Below are 5,490 nucleotides of genomic sequence, written 5' to 3'. Positions count from 1 at the left end.
GATCTATCAATAACATTTAAAATGTAAGTCATTAGATGGTTATTCATCTATCTGTCCATCTGTGTTTTATGCTATATATAAAAAGCAGTAATAAAATAAACTTTTTCTCCCTAATGAAATATTTTGTTACCAATTAGTAACACTACTGTAGAATGTACCAATTAATTTACTAACGTGTAGTAGACCATTTGTGCTGGTAATGACCACTATAGTTATATTCGCAAAGTAGTCTTCATTATAGCTGATCCCTTAATTAACACAGACTCATATAGGGCTGGAAGGGACCTTGAGAAGTCATCAAGTCTAGCCCCCTATGCTGAAGCAGGACAAAGTAAACCTAGACCATCTCTGACAGATGGTTGTCCAACCTGTTCTTAAAAACCTGCAAAAATGCACCTCCCTTGGAAACCTCTTCCAGAGCTTAACTACTTTTATAGTGAGAAAGTTTTTCCTAATATCTAACCTAAATCTCCTTTTCTGCAGATTAAGCCCATTACTTCTTGTCCTACTGTAATGGGGGTCACTCACCTCTAGAACACCTGCTAGTGACTGGCTGTGGTACTGCAGTTCTTTTCTTGCCCCAAGTGCCCACGGCAGGCTGCCTGTAAACCTTGGTGGATCTTCAGTGGCTTGGCATTAAGGGGTATTAAAGAGTCCAGTAACTAACATTCTGTTTGCCCTTGCTAGGGTCTTCAGCCTCAGCTCTGGGTCCTTTCAATTTGGCTCTTTGTTTGGGCTCCAAAATAAGGTCTGTCCCCATCTTGGGTTTTACACCAGTTTACCTGTGGACGGTAGGGGAACCTGGGCCCATTATAAACAGCAGCTATGCACTGCTTGATTTCCCTTCAGGGAAGGGTGCTGATGATCAACCAGCTTGTCCCATCCATGCTCTGGCACCAGTTCAACACCTTGACCTCACCCCCAGGAACCTGGCCAGCCTCCAGAAGAAGATCCTGGAATTTTTCTGGCTGGGGCTGCACTGGGTCTCTGCAGGTGTACTGATCCTTCCCATGGGGGAGGGTGGACAAGGCCTGATCTGCATCTGCAGCCAGGTCCACACCTTCCACCTTCAGGCCCTGCAGAAACTCCATTACAGTACATGTAGTCCAGCATGGAGCATGCTGTTGTTCGCCTTCCTCCACTGCCTCTAAGGGCTCCGATACAACAGGCAGCTCTTTTTTCTCCATGCAATCTTTACCAGGACCTCCTCAGGACCTGGAAGCTCATTTCAGTGGCGTCTGAGGGGGAGAACCTCCTCAAGAACCCCAGCTACACAACCCCCATCTTCGTGTGAAGGTAGTGAATCCCCGTTGGTGCACTCAGTGATGACACTGGCTGTTATCACCAGACTCAGAGACCTCTTGGCCCCACAGTGCTTGGTCAGTTCATGGGGCTGCCACCGTGCACATCCCCTGTCGTGTGCTCCTTGCCTCCTACTTCTCTCATTTTCCTTGTGAAGGTCCTGCAGGAGGGTGCTCACTTCCCACCTCTCATCTCTGGCCCTCTGGAACTCAACATCAGGCTTCTGCCCTGTGAGCCTCCCTGGCCAAGTTCGCACATGCCACCTGAGCTGGCTGAATGACATCCAGTTGGTGTGCCTCCACACCATGCCCTGAAAACATCTGTACATGCTCATGCTTCATACAATCCATTTCTTCATGGTTTTGTCCCATCCCAACACCAAGTGGTGGGACTTGTTGCAACCTGCATAGGCTGAGGAACCCTGGTGGGCCAATATGTATTCTATTCTGATTCCACCGCCTGCTGGGGTTATTAGTTGATAGCTCCTCCTTGGAGCCATGAGCAAGGGCATGTAGTTGGTGCGGTTCATGAACTCCCTGAAAACTGTCCCTTTTGCAGCAAGAGGGAGACCCTAGCGCACATCTACAGAAAATGCATCAGGCTGCAGCCCCTCTTCTGGCTCATCCAGAAATTTTTACTGAGGTTCTGGCTGCAATTTTCCCCAACCTCCTAATTCTTACTCCCCCCATGTATGGCCCCACAAAGTTCTGGGACCTCCTTGTCCACCTCCTGGTACTGGCCAAGATGGCCATCCATCACTCCAGGAGGAGGAAGCTGGACGGGTAGGGGAGGTACTCTGCAACTGTGGGGCCTATTTCCGTTCCCTTGTTCAATCACATTTCCGGGCAGAGTTCCTCTGGACAGTGTCCACTGAGTCCTTAAGACACCATTGAGGAATGGTGGGTGCAGTCTGGGTTTCTCTGCTCAGCGTCCCCTTCTGGTTTCCTGGTTTTCAACCTTTGACCTCATTCCTGTTCCTGTTTTTTCCTTTGTTGTCCCTAGTACTTAACTGCAGCCTGGGCTTAGTGGTTGAGGGGGGAGGCCTTTAGTCTTGGGTGGGCCTAGACCTGCCTGTCCCAGTTCTGCAAATAGTATGCACGGCTCAATTTCAGTTTGTTACTGTTTCTTCCCTGAGTCTCTTCCTACCTGGCTCCTTTTAACTTCACCCCTAGATAAGGGTTAAGGCTCTTAGATCCTCTGTCCCTGAAAACCCAGCTTAAGCAAATGGAGACAGAAAAATAAACTCTGGCTACCCCTCAAGCCCCTATGGCCAGAGAGGACCACCCTTCCTTGCCCTTTGTCCCAGCCAGGAATTGACCTGCTAAGGCCCTGCAGCTTCTTTTATCTCATTCTGCTTGGCTCTGATGGGTTGGTTCCATGAGATCTCTGTAGGCAGGCCAGAAGGACACACTTTCACTGCTCCTTTCCTGTTACTTCACTGTTTCCTGGGGCAGGATATAGTAGGATTATGGGACCTCCTGTAGGGAGATGCTGAGGATAGGTACATCCCTCATAACTGCCTTCAGTGGATATGGACAACAGCTGATCACAGTCAGCTTGTAACTTTCTGAAATGTACCCTTTGAGTCTGAAAATTTCAATTTGATATTTACCAAAGGTGATTTCTTTCACTGAATGCATGTTTTGTGCCCATTGATAGAGCAGTTATACTGCGATTGTGATCTGTCATTTGAGCTTGATGAATGACATAAACAATGTTTCTAGTGTAGTTTAGTGTAAGTCTCCTTTTTGTGAGCCTCATTTGATCTCTATGAGAAAAGGCCATTAAGTCTAGTATCTAATATCTTTAGTCAGAACTTGCATTCAACAACAATATAAGAAAAATAAAATAATTGTCTCCATTAGAAGATTTTATTAAGAAGTTTAGTAGTATAGGACATCTTGCAAATAAATGTATGAAAATTCTTTAAGGCTTTGTCAGACCTGGAAGAGGTAAGACATATATGAGAAGCTGAATTTCATATCTCATTGCTAGGGATGCAAGTTGGTCACGGAAGTCATGGATTCCGTGATTTTCCATGACCTCTGTGACTTCTGCAGCAGCTGGGGCAGTCTTGCGCCCCCCGTGCTCCCCCTCAGCAACAGAGTTTGGGTGTGGGAGGGGGCAGGGGGTTGGGGCATGGGACGGGGTGAGGCGGGCTCTGGGCGGCACTTACCTGGGGGGCTCCCCAGAAGTAGCGACATCCCCCTCGCTCAGCTGCTAGGTGGAGGTGTGGCCAGGCAGCTGTGCATGCTGCCTCCTCCCAAAGCGCTGGCTTCGCAGCTCCCATTGGCCAGGAACCTTGGAAGACCACTTGGAAGCTTTAGTTTGTGCAAATTTAAATGTCATCCTGTGTAGTGAATTGGGTACCCAAGAGCACAATACACAGCTGTTGTATATTCTCGTCTGGGTTTTCTTTTGCTTTTGGATGCAATTCAAGTTGTTAGTTATGTTCTTTAAAACCATACATTATCTGGGACCTGTGGAGCTGGATGGATGCAGAGCATATTACATCATACTAAAGTGGAAGGAAGACAATTCTGAGAAAGCGGCATGATCAGGGCAGCGAGGGATGCATCGATGGAGTGCGATTGTTTAAGGCCTTTTCTAGACCCCTGATCATGTCACAGGTGCTCTACAGAACACTGAGAGAATGTGTTGGTACATACATTGTCTGCCCTCCCTTTTGGGATGCAGGGGGTGCAATTTGCTTACACACACACACATGCACAAACACTTCACCACCACCATGGGTGAATGGAGCTCATTATGTTTTTCAACAAATGTAGTTTGCCTTGATTACACTCTAATAAAGTATGAAGTGGTTATGACTTCAGACAGCATTATTTTATGACAATGTAAAAATTTTTGATGCTGTGAACTAGATACATGTCTTATCAAGTATGTGTGAGAAAATAGCTATTGGAAGACTGCCAACAAAATAATGAATGTTTGATAGGTACCACACAAAGGCTTTGAATGCTGTAGTATATTTATTGCACCTATTTTAGAAGTTTCATTTAGCTCTAGCTGTATTATAGATCTGCCTGGTTAAGTGTGATGTAATTTTATTTACTGTGCTATTATTTGCTTAACCTTGATTTTTTTTATAGACCATTACATCACCCCAGGCCTCATAATTCAGATATACCCAATCAGCTCTGAACAAAAATATGGTTACTCTTGTATGTTAGGAGATTTTAAACTTTAGCCGTAGATGGATTGCACTTTTTGGTTAATGTCCCTTATCTCTTTTGAACAGCATCATGTGAGCTTCATTAAAATGATCAGTTTTATTTTACCATGCTCCATGGAACAGATTATACTGCTCTTGATGTTGAAATGTTATAGTTAGATCTGTGACACTTATTTATGCATATTGCCCATATATCATGCAAGCAAAATATGAGAACATGTGATCTATTACTGCTTAATTACCCTTTTTAATTATCTTCTTGAACTTACCTTCTTTTAGCAGTGGATACTTGAACAGTCTGAAGGAGATTTGGTGAAAAATTGTATTCAAAGCCATAAAGATACTCTTTAACCTGCTGGCAGAATGTTATTCATACATTCTATATTCTATATTCTATAGATACTAACCTACGTGAAAACATCAAAATATATTCTAAGGATTGCAACCCAAACACTGTCTACCTTTTAGCATTCACATTGTTCTGTCATTTTCAGAGCACAGTTAAACATTCAGGTGTGATGTACATTTATGATGCACATCTAGAATCATACAGTTATAGGTTAGAAGGGACCTCAAGGGTCATCTAGTCTAGGATTTGTTGTGTCTAAACCATCCAAGACAGATGGCTATCCAGCCTCCTTTTGAAAGCCTCCAGTGAAGGAGCTTTCACAACTCCCTAGACAGTTTGTTCCATTTTCCTACTGTTCTTACCGTTAGGAAGTTTTTCCTGAGATTTAATCTAAATCTGCTATGCTGCAATTTGAACCCATTGCCTCTTGTCCTGCCTTCTGTGTCAAGAGAGAACAACTTTTCTCCATCTTTTTTATGGCAGCCTTTCAAGTATTTAAAGACAGCTATCGTGTCCCCCCTCAATCTTTTCTTTTCCAAACTAAACATACCCAGTTCCTTCAGCCTTTGCTCATATGGCTTGCATTCCATTCCTCTGATTATCCTTGTCATTCGCCTCGACCTTTTCCAATTTCTCCACATCC

Source organism: Emys orbicularis, chromosome 2, assembly GCF_028017835.1.
Source record: "Emys orbicularis isolate rEmyOrb1 chromosome 2, rEmyOrb1.hap1, whole genome shotgun sequence".
Classification (NCBI taxonomy): Eukaryota; Metazoa; Chordata; order Testudines; family Emydidae; genus Emys; species Emys orbicularis.
Note: the sequence above shows the minus strand (reverse complement) of the source record.